Genomic DNA, 12,736 nt, shown 5'->3' on the forward strand with positions numbered 1-12,736 from the left:
AATGCTAAATATACGCGACCTATTACTCTTAATAGTCGTCCAGTTCCTTAACTAATTTGTTTTAGGGTCTTATATTTAATCTGCTGCTACGTAGCCAGATAATAAACTATTAGTCACCCTAGCAGAATTGCGTTATTCTTATAATGCTAAACAGGAGGCTGCTAATGCTTAGTAACGGGCCCTTAAGTCTTATCTTACGGCGTCTACTTAGTTAATCTATCTTAAGAAGGTTCGTAAGAAGGTCCGTTTTAAAGAGTAGAAACTTATAAAATAAGGTTTATAGGAACTTGGTAATAAAAGAACGGATTCTCTTCTAACTAAGAAGGAAATAGATCTAAGTAGTTTAGTAACTACTCTTTTTAGGTCCCCCTTAGGCGACTTATTTTTTAGTAATCCTTCTTTATTAATACTGCCTGACCTAATTTCTTTTAATACTCCTATACCTTTCTTATAGCGTTCTTTAGATTCTTTAGTAGTTCCTAGGTAGTCTTATTATAGCCTATCTACTTAACTTTATACTATATTTCGTTGTTAATATCCTTATAACTAACAATCTTTAAAACTTACCATTTGTCTTCCTCTTATCCTCTACATATATCTGCTTCGTAAACTAGTAGTTTAATATCTCTATATGCTAGTTCTAGCATTACGATATACTATATAGGGTAGATCTTTATCTTAGCTAGTAGGTTTAATTTAAACGTAACTAGTAAAATCCTCTATATAATTTTAAAAGGCCCTAGTCTAACATAGTCTAACTTCTTACTTAGTTATTAACTCTTAAAAATTTTGTATAGTAGCTATACTTTATCTCCCTCCTTAAGATCTAGTCCCTTAGATCTTTTAGCNTTATAGTACTTTTTTATTCTTTTTTATACTTTCTTTATTAATTCTATAAGGTCTGCATAAAGATTTATTAATATCTTTATTCTTTCTTTAGCTGTGCTACTCGTTTTCTTTACTTATTATAGTAATAACAATATTCTTAGCTTATATCTATAATTTGCCTTAAATAGTAATATGCCTATTCCTTCCTATAGTGTTATATTATATATAAACTATATAACTGGTAATAGCGATACCTAATTATTCTATACATGGTTAATATAATGTCTTAGATACTACTCTAGCGTCTAATTTAACCTTTCTGTCTAACCGTCTGTCTGCGGGTAATATGCGGTAGAAGTTACTGCTTAAACTCCTTGTTCTGCTAAGAATACCTTTTAAAATACTGCTATAAATCTTAGATCTCTATCTAATATAATCTTACTTAGTGCCCTATGTCTTATAAACACTTAATATAAATTCTAGCGACATCCTTCGCTAATATTTCTTCTATATATACTATAAAGCAGCCCTATTTAGTTAACTTATCCACTATTACTAAGATTGCGTTATAATCTTGTCCAGTAATAGGATCTCTTAACTTTGGTAACTTAACGATAAAGTCCTATAATATGACCTCCTATGGTCTCTCTGGTATTTTAATAGGTTATAGCCCTCTATATAGCTTATGCCTTATTAGTTTATTCCTTTAGTAATTTAGATATTCTTTTATTACTTTTCTTATAATATTCTAGATTTCGTTAATATAATACTCTTCCTAAAGTCTTAATACTAAGCCTATTACTCCATTATATTCTTAAGTTATTCCCTTATAGAAATCTTCCACGAAGTATTCTGCTATGCTTTTTAGGATATACTTTACTTCTTAATTTTCGTATATATCTATTTATAGATCTTCTAGCTGTGCTTCTAGAATTCTTTATGCCTAAAAGCTTTCTAGTATCTTGTAGACTCTTTCTAGTTTATTATCCTTTTAAGTTGCTACTAGTTTAGGGTAGTTATACCTAATCCATCTATCCTTATCTCTGCGTAGTATTGCTCCTAATGGCTTCTTATTATTTTATAGTTTAGCTTTTCTGCTAAATACGTCTGCTCTTATATTCTTAGTTCCTTTAGTATATTAAATCTTAAAATAATATTCTATAAGCATCTCTGCCTATTTAACTTGTCTTTAATTAAGTTTTTTTATCGTTAGGAACCCTATTAGGTTTTTATAATCTGTCTTAACTATAAATGGTTTCTCTACGCCTTATAAGAATGCTCTTTATTCCTTAAGTGCTGCAACTATACCTAATAACTCCTTATTATAGACATTATAGTTTAACTCTGGTAGTGTTATCTTTCTACTATAGTATAATACTGGATGCTATACGTCCTTATACTTCTGTAGCAAATATACCCCTAGTACGTAGTCTAATATATCTATTTCTATAACCGTGTCTAGTTCTAGTTAGTAGATCTTAAGGATTAGCTCCTAGGTAAATAACTCCTTAAGTTCCTTAAATAACTTTCTTTGTTTGTCTCCCTATACCTATAGTTCCTCTTTCTTTATAAGCCTGGTAAATGGTTTAATATTCTTTAACCATTATACTATAAACCTTCTATAGTAGTTATAAACCCCTAAAAATAACCTTAACTGCGTCACATTCTCTAGTTCTTACCAACTCACTATAGCTTTAATCTTCTTTAGGTCCATACTAATATAACCTAGTTTAATAATAAATTTAATAAAATCGGTCTTTCTGGTAAAGAACTTACATTTTTTAATTATTACTGGCATCTATTCTTTTTATAGTCTCTTTAAGACCTATTTAATGTATTCCCCGTATTCTTCCTTAATTATTAAGTAGATAATAATATTATTAAGGTATACTATAATAACCTTATTAAGGTGTTCTCCTAATATACTATTAATTCTTTTTTAAAATGTTGCGGGTGTATTTATTAATCCAAATTGCATAACTAATAGTTTATATAGTCCTTCTCTTAATCTAAAGGCTGCCTTCTATTTATTACCTTCCTTAATTCTAATCTAATAGTACGCCCACCTTAGAGCTATCTTGGTAAAGATTTGCGCGTTACCTATCCAATCTTAGATTTCGTTAATTAAGGGTAAAGGATACCTATCCTTTTAAGTGATGCTATTTAACTATTTATAGTTAATACATAACCTAAGTTTTCCGTTCTTCTTTAGTATAAACAGTACTAGATAACCTGCTGATAACTATAATAGTCTAATATATCCCTTTTGTAGGTTTTCCTGGACAAACTCTTTAAGTACGCTCGCCTCCTCTTAAGTAAGCTTATAGGTTAAAAAGAATTTTAGACTTATTTCTAGTTTTAACTCTATCTTATAGTCCTATACTATATAATCTACTAGCTTTTTACTTTCTGGGCTCTATAGTTTCTTACTATACTTATAGTATCTTTTTAGTATATAACTTAAGCCTCGCTTAGTCTCTTTATATATTGCTACAGCAGTTATCCGGCTAACCATGACGTATGGGTCCAGTATTTGGGCCATTGGAGAATCTGAGAAAGGCCCCCCCAAATCGCTCCTTAAACCACTCCAAAAGGTCCAAACAGCCTGCCTCTGGAGTATAATAGGCGGATATAAGCGAACGGCTACAGCACTGCTTAAGAAGGAAGCTAATATTCCCCCCCTACAACTATATATTGAAGCCGCTGCAATATAAAGGGCACAAAAGGAACATAACTTTAATGTTACAAAGTATATTAAGACACGCCTAAATAAACTATAGAGGGACCCTAGGGCGCCTTATAGGAGAATAAACCAATAACCCCAAAGTAGGGAAGATATATTAGAGAAATAGGTGAAGAAAGTAGAAGAAGAATAGTGCTGCTCTAGGGCCCAGGCCCATATAGAGGAGGAAGGGAGACGCGTAAGAGGCCAGTAAGGACAATAGCAAGAGAGAGAAAAGAGCTAAAGTAAAGTATAAAAGAACGCTAGGAAACCAACTACCGTAATGTAATACTGGCTAAACCAACGCTAGAGAGGCGTATGGGAGTTAAAGGTATAGAGGTTAACTAAGGCAAGAAGAACCTAAGCCGTAGCATGGTTAATGCTATGGGGGGTAAACACTCTAGGGCTCTAAGAAGGCCTAACAAAGGTAGAAAATATAATAGCAATACTTTTAAGAACAGGAGTAATAGGACTAAAAGACTGGCTCTACTGGGTGGGTGTCCTAGTAGGTAGCCCGAGATACGAATATGGCTGGCCAAAATAGACACTAAAGCACGTAATACTGCTATGCCCCTTACGTACTAACTAAGAAGTAATGCTCTTAGTAGCTGGCATAGAGAACTATAAGATACTGCTCTTAACATAAAAAGGCCTTAAGGCGGTTACCTAGTGGCTTATTAGCTAAAATGTACTAAACTAGTTCCGGGTTGCAAAGGAAATGGCAATAGAAGGCAGGGGGGCGAGTAATAGGTGCCCCCTAATGACTCTATAGCAGTAGAGTAAAGTTTGCGATACTAGCGCGTCCGTAGGCTTGTTACGGCAGTAGTGGTTCCTAAGGAGGTTAAAAAGTAAGGTAGTAGGAGCACTATAGGTAACTCGCAGGCGCCTCGCAGGCGCCTCATAGGCGAGTCCCATAAGGCGGGGAGATGGATTACGGGGTTTTCTTAAATAGAGTTTTCTCCCCACATGTATATAAGGAGTAGTCCGCGTGGGCCTAATAGGGATCCGAATCGGACGTTAAGCAATGAATTATTATTATATATTGCTCCAACTTAGTACTATACTAACTTAGTTTATTGTTACATTCTACGGCGTTAAGTATCCCTAATATTAACTTGTCCTGTAATCTAATTAATCTTTATATTATATTCCTATAACTAAGGTATTCTTAATACTGCCTTATCCCGTCCTAATAGTAGGATATTAAAAGACATCTTAATTTATCTTCCTTTAATGGTTATTTAAATAGGTCCTATTTTAAGATTAATAATCCCTCCTCTATAGGTTATTGGATCTCCTAAAATTGTAACTAATAGGTAAGGTTGTTCCTTCTATCTATAAGGTAATCCTATTCTCTTAACTGCTGCTAGTAAGATATGGTTTCGCATTGCTCCACTATCTATTAGTGCTTTAAACTGCTAATTTTACTATTTAACTCGTAAATTTAGGTATTGTCCTTAAATTCCTTTAAGGGTTTAAGGCTTTACTACTAGCTCCCTCTAGTCCTGTAAGCCTCTACTTTTCCTAACTATTAGCTGCTTAATCCTATTATACTTAGCTCGTTCTTTAGCTAATGCCTAGTTTGCTTTTTGTCTTTAATATACTATAGATATATATTCTTTAGGTATTCCTACTACTATTATCTGTCTAAGCATTCTTCTATAAGGAATCTTCCTGGTTAAAGTATTAAGTCTCCTTCCTCTTAGGTTTTTATTAGATGCTAGCTGTATATATACTTAGTATTTCTATATTATTGCTTATCTGGCGCCTAATATATCTTTATAAGGTATTTCTAATTCTTTTCCTTTAGGTTTTTATATATCTTATATATATTATCCATATATACAATCTACGATAGCGTATAGTACGCTAGGTGCTTTAGGTTAACTCTTAGCTTATCTTCGCCTTTAAGTTTAAACTTCTATTATATTAATCTAAATATTGCAACCTTATTTGTAGGTACTAAGATGCGTCTCTCGCTCCTTTAGTCCTCTAATTATTCCTCTAAATCCTTTAATATTATAACTAAGGCTCCTCTAATATAAGTTATAGCCTTCTTTATAATTAAGTGGTTTTAAATAACTTATTTATCTAACCATATATAGAAATCTTCCCACTTATCGTTATGTCGCTACCTATGCTACTTTTAGTATAGCTATTAAAGTATATACGGCTTATCCGTAAGGAAGTATCTTCTTATTACTATATTGTGACAGCCCTTTATATATTATTCNTTAAACCTAGTNNNAATCCCTAGATCCTCTTTGTTTTCTAGTTTAGTAAGTTATTTAGCTCTTAATATACCTGCTCTAAGCCTATTGGTAATTCTTTATACTAGTGCTCTGTCCTTTATACATCCCAATATGCTAAATCTCTTATCTAGTTTCTGTTCTTACTATATAATAATTCTTATCTAAATTCTTTTATAGTTTTTTTTAGTTTGTATCTTATAGATAGATCTTTAAAGTCTTCTTACTTCTTAATCTTAGTATTAATATTTTAATTCTATTACTAGATTCTATTCGTAATTTCTTTAGTAATCCTTATTTATTTCTAGAAATCTTAGTCCTATAGGATTCTTAATCCTAAGCTTACTTCTACCTTAAGCTTTACTCTAGCCTTAGTTTAATTAGGCTTTACTAGTGTCCTTATCTTATTTTAAGAGTCTTAAATCTTACTTATCTCGTTTTAAAAGTCTTATATCTTTAGGAAACTTCGTCCTAAGCTTATTCGTATATTGCTAAACTAAGCTATTACTCTACTCCATCGGTTATCGTCTATTGTGGGTCTTTAAGCTTACCTCATCTCGTCTTAAGAATCTTAAGCTTTTAGCCTTTTGCCTTTATTAAGTGCCGAAGTGGTTCGCTGTCCTACTTCTCTTGCATCTCGTAAAGCGATAGACATTATATCTAGTAGGGTCTTAATCCCAACTAATATTCCCTATTCTGTGGTAGAATTATCCTCTACCTCTAGTATAATATCTTTAAGGTTTATATACTTCTAGTAAGCTGCTTTTATTACCTTATTATTATAAAATGTTTTACCTATATTAAACTTATCGTCCTTAATGTCCGATCTACGAACTGGTTCGTTAGTTCCTCTAAACTCTACTAACTTTAGCTCTTATAGCCAGTAGCTTGCGCTATACTTAGCGTCTTTATAAATTTAGTATGCGTTATTATAACAAAATATAAAACTTTTAATTAAATATTTTTTTGTTCCTTGTAGTATACTATTATCCCTCTATATATATATGTCTTCTGCTAGTCTTATTCCTTTTACTACGTAGTAACCCTATTTTCCATAATTTATATAAGCTCCTTCTTTAAACCATTTTTCTTGCTATAAAGTCCGCCTAAACGTCTTCTGCTATTAAGATCCCTAGTTTAGCCTCTGCTCCTTAGACCTTTAATTACTTAATCCTTATCCTCTAGGTTTCCATAGCCATTTATTCTATTTCTTATTTTCTTTAGTACTACTTAGGTCTATTAGCTCTGCGCCATACTATAGTTTTTAACTTTAACTTTATTATTGCGTGCCTTGCGCCTTATACAACTATAGAACTCTGTCCTAACCTTTCTTAGTCTGCTCTCTTTAGTAGATCCTATTATTAATCTTAATTGCTTAATTAATTAAATTCCTAAGAGTATCCGCATCTTTTATTAGAATAATTACATCCTAGACTTTTACCTTAAGTCCCTGTTTATACTATACCATAAGCGCTTTATTATTCTATTTAACCTATATTACTAATATTTAAAACTACGTCATGTACTTAATTGCTAAAGTCCTCTATACTAGGTTTTAAAGTTATCTTTCTGCCGTAGTAGTTGCCTCTAGGTCTCTAAATATTTATATTAACTATTCCGTAAACCCGTTTTAACTTAAGAATATATACCAAACCTCCTAATTAGTGGTTATTATACCGTGTTCTTATATTTCCGTAAGGTATAGTTTAAACCACTTAAGTGCCCTTCCCATTAAGAACAATCCTACGTAAGTAACTTAATCCATAGGCGTTCCTAGTTTAACTCCTTCCTATATAACTTTAAAGTGCATTTATATAAGGAATCCCTTAAGCTTTAACTTCTCTCCTAAGAATTGCTTAATTAAGGGTAACTTAACCTTAGCTGCTCCGATCCTACTAATCCTTTCTTTAAGTATCTTATTATTATCTATTAATCGATTAACTATTTCCTGTAGCTGTCTAACGGTAACTAGCTAAGAGTTAGTATCTTCTATTATACTAGTATTATTACCTGTATAATTACAGTACCTGTTGTACTAACCGCGTGCTTACGCGTTCGGTACACCAGGTACGCGTTTACGCGTTTAGTGCACTAACCACTCGCTTACGCGTCTAGTGCACTTATAAAGCACTAACTAATTAGGGGGGAGGTGCATTAGTATATAGACTACGTAGTCTGCTTTATATAATCAACAGTTACCATTATCTAAAAGAGTATACGATACTATACGTATTTCGTGCCCCTGGATCTGACTTACTTGTGCCATTAAATTGGTACAAACACTAATCAGTAAGCGCGCACAGATTAGTAATTACTTAATACCTCCCACCGAGCGATATACGACAGCGACTACCTGTTTAAACTCCTAGTACGACCTACTAAAAGGTCGGAAGTCGGGGATTACGGACTTATCACCAACTCTATATACTTATTTAAGTCTTAGTATGGTTTACTAGAAGTTTATAGACGTAAATACAGACCTTTACGGAACCCTTATCTTTAACCCCCTTAAACCTTAAACCTCTTTGGACCTTACGGAAACCCTTTACCCTTCTACGAACCATTACGGACCCGTTAATCGCCTTTACGGACCACTATAAGACCTCTTCCACCCGCCACGTACTATATAGTATAGCAGATATCAGTAAGCAAGTCAGTGAAGGTCAAAAGAAGTGGAGATAAGGAGTCGACGTTACGTCTATAAACGACGTTAATGACTATATTAGTTTTAAAATCCTTAAATATAAATACTTTAAGCTTATAAATGACGACCTATGGGAGTAATACTAGGAAGACTTTACGGACTTTACGGAAGCTATTTTTAAGGCCTACAACCCTGTTACCATCCGTAAACTACGAACCCTTTTACGTAACTAAGGTGTATAGGTTAAAAGGGATAAACGAGTTACTGTTGTATAGTCTTTATATAATATAATATATAAGAAAGACCAAACAGAATAGACTAAAGAGGAAATCCTAGACTAGGTTAAAACTACTAAAGAACTCTTTACTTCTTCTAAATTTAACAGGATTGCCGGCCTTATACCTAACCCACTTAACTAAATTCGTCCTATAAACCTAAGCAGTTTTAGAATTAATCTTACTGGCTAAAGTATACCCAGTACTTAAGTTACGGACTGCAATACCCCCGCAACCCAAAATACGGACTAAACCCCTTCTGTTATTTAAGTCATAGATCTATAAGCTATATATCCACAAACTATATATCCGCAAGCTATATATCCGCAAGTTATAGATCCGCAAGCTACCTAAGTAAAGACCTATAGTAAGGAGCTAGCAAACCTAGCTAAGCTCTATACCGACGAATTTAAGTATAGCGGTAAAAATGATAACTTTAACTTTAAACTAACTATCTTTACGGACCTCTGCCAGAAGGCTAATATTCCCAAATAGGAATTTAGCCAAGCCTACTCTACCATGATGCGCGGCCTAGCACTTAATCACTACTACACTAACCTTAAGAGCAACCCCCTTGGTATTCCCTTTAATAAGCTATATAAAGCTACCCGCAACTACTTTAAAGGACTAGAATATAAGCGTAATATCCTTACCTAATAGAATGCGACCAAGCTACGGACCGTAATTAACAAGAATACTGAAAAATCGACTATAGAGTGCCTGCAAATTCTTATTAAAGACCTCCGGCACCTATAGCACGGCCTTAACACTAAGCTTTAAATAGACGACTTCTTATACAATAAACTTATTACGGCCTACTAGGAAGTAAAGCCCTATAAGTACGCCTACTATAAGCCTACAGATACCTTAGCCGGCCTTATTAATAATCTACGCTCCTCTATTATAACGTACGAAGTCTTAAACCTACTAGGCAGCACTTAAGCCTTTATTACGGATATTTAATATCCGCAAATAGACTTAGACGTCTACTTTACAGACCGCCGCTACCGCTAGCAGTACCTATACCGACCAAGTCCTACCCGTAATCCCTATAACAACCCCTATACGAAAATATACCCCCACAGACAAACTAGCCAAAAGTACTTTATATACGGTAAGGAAGGATATTAGTTTATAAGGTATACCTAGGAAGAACATAACAAGTCTAGGAAGAGACTTAATAGCCGTATTAACTAGTTTATTTTGGAATACAAAGGAGAGGAAGTAAAAGAGCCCCCTAATAAGTTAATAGAAGCCCTTATAATTAACTTTAACTTAGACGCTTAGGAATAAGAGACCTTAGAGATATTTCTAACTACTTTTAGACCTTTTACGGACAGCTAAGCCTTTAATATTACAACCGTATTAGCCGACCGTTCCTTTATACACTTAGTTACGCCTAAAAACCATTTCGCAAGCACCCCTATTACGGACGTTATAGATTATAAGCAGGACCCATTTATATATATTACTATAAAGCGCTATACCCCTAAGGAATTCTACGGTGTTATAATTAACATAGGTGTCTCTAAAAAGTCTACTATAGGCTACGGACAATACCTTGTATATAGGACCACCACAAATAACAATACGGACATTAATATTACGCAAACTAGGGCCATAAACGTCCAATTTAGCATCGGCTTAACCGCATTAATTGGATCAGTTAAAGTTAAGACTCTAATTAGCCTAGTTAACTTCTACGTAGTAAAAGCGGACACCCCCTTCCTACTCTGTCTTGCAGATATAGATAGGTTATAGGTATACTACAATAATGTCACGGACACCCTAATTGGCCCCGTAACTACCCTAGGAAGTAAGCATATTACCTTACTAATTATATAACGATTTAGACACCCGTTCCTTATATAGGGAGAGACTTTACAGACCTATATTTAGGAATCTTTCGACTATAACCTATGCTACCTTACTAGTACGGAAATCTACCGCCTGCACCGCCGTTTCGGCTATCCATTAGCCGAAAAGCTATATAGAGTCCTTAAATGCTCTAGATATAACGACGTTAATAGGAAGGCAATTAACTACCTAACTAAATACTGCTCCTTTTACTAGAAATACGGACGTTCCCTAGGCCAATTTAAGTTCATTCTTCGTAAAGACCTTAATTTTAACCACTTAGTGTACGTAGACATTATATACATTAACGGTAGCCCAGTATTATATATAATTGACAAGGCAACCCACTATTAAGCCGCCCGTTAGCTATAAAATATATCCATAAAATATCCTTGGGATATTTTACGGACCTGCTAGATTAACACATACGTTAAACCCCCTAAGTATATTACCCACAACGCCGGTAAGAACTTTATTAGTAAAGAATTCCAGCAGTATGCTACGGCTATAGCTATATTAACAAAAGCTGTCCTAGTTAAGGCATATTAGTCTATTAGGCTTATTAAATAAGCTTACTTAGCCTTATAGAGAGCTTACTAAATTATTACGGACGAATATAAGGACATCTAAAAGGAACTGGCTCTATAGATGGCCGTAAAAGCCGTTAATAACATTGCTAGCCCTAACGGACTAGTACCTACCCTCTTAAATTACAGAGCCTACCTAAAGATAAGTAACCTAGGCCCTCCTACCCCGTCTATTACGGAACGAGCAGCTATAATACGGAAGGCGATGGCCAAGATAGTTAAGCTACGGGCTAAACAAACTGTTAATAATGCCCTGCACTACCGTAACGGACCTAATACAACCTTAGTATATAACCTCCCGCTTAACTCTAAAGTCCTTATATAGCGTAAAAGCGGCAGCCGTAGAAAACGAGACGTACTATATATAGCTTCCTAGTAGGCCAACTAGCTTTAAAAGCACGTCCGTAAAACCCTACTTTTAGCCCGAAACTACCTATGACGTTAAGCTAGATGAACTAGAAGCAACCGCCAAACTAGATAAACTAGAAGCGACTACCGAATTAGATAAACTAGAAGCACCCTTACCTACCCTAGAAGTCCCTTAGAAACCTACTAAACCTACTAAACCTACTATAAAGCGTGGTTAAGGATGCCCCTAAAAGCACCCCGTAACTAAAAACCCCGTAATAGAGAATTACCTAACCTCCGCAGAAATATCCGTAAGGCAACCTCCGCCTACGGATATATTAGTTCTAGTATAGGAAACCCCATTTATAGACTTATAATATAAAGAGATTAACGGACTACTTAAAAAGGGTATCTTTACGGTTATAACGGAGAGAGATATTCCGCAAGGCGTCCGTATATTTAATTCACGCTTTATTAACAAAATTAAGCACCCTAGTACTAATAAAGCTTTTAAAAAATTAAGGCTTATTATATAAGCCTATAACGACTAAGGAAAGGGCTTAGTCCTTATATAATCGCCTACAATTTAATGAGTTAGCTAATAGATTATACTTATACTTATACCTGGACTATAGTAAACCAGACCCGTAGCCCTCTACTTACGGGATATCTTATAAGCCTATATATAGTCTAACACCTACCTAAGTAGGGATATCTTTATACGACTACCCCGCGAGCTTAACCTATAACTAGAAACAATTTTACGGGTTATAAAACCTCTTTACGGAGTACCAGAAGCCGAAAACCATTAATTTAAGATATACTACTAGTATTATGTTAGTAAACTTAAAATGGAACAGTCGACCTATAACCCCTACCTCTTATACACCCCATTAAACGGCCTTAGTATTATTAGACTCTAAACCAATAATGCCCTCTTTCTAGCAGACCAAACCTTTGCGGATACTAAAGAAACTAAACTATAAGAGGCAAAGTTCTTAGCAAAGCTATAAAAGCAGTTAACTAAGTAAACTCTAATTAAGTTTAATAGAGGCCTAATTATATAAAAGGGCAACCTAATTAAGCTAATTTAGGAACGCTAAGCTTAAAACCTAAAGCCTGTTATAGTAAAGCCTATGGACCTTACTAGCTCCTATAGAGAGACCTATAAGACCGTAAATATAAAGGACTAATACGTTGTATAGCGTATAAGAGGCGCCTATATT

Source organism: Cenococcum geophilum, assembly GCF_001692895.1.
Source record: "Cenococcum geophilum 1.58 unplaced genomic scaffold K441scaffold_61, whole genome shotgun sequence".
NCBI classification, from domain to species: Eukaryota; Fungi; Ascomycota; class Dothideomycetes; order Gloniales; family Gloniaceae; genus Cenococcum; species Cenococcum geophilum.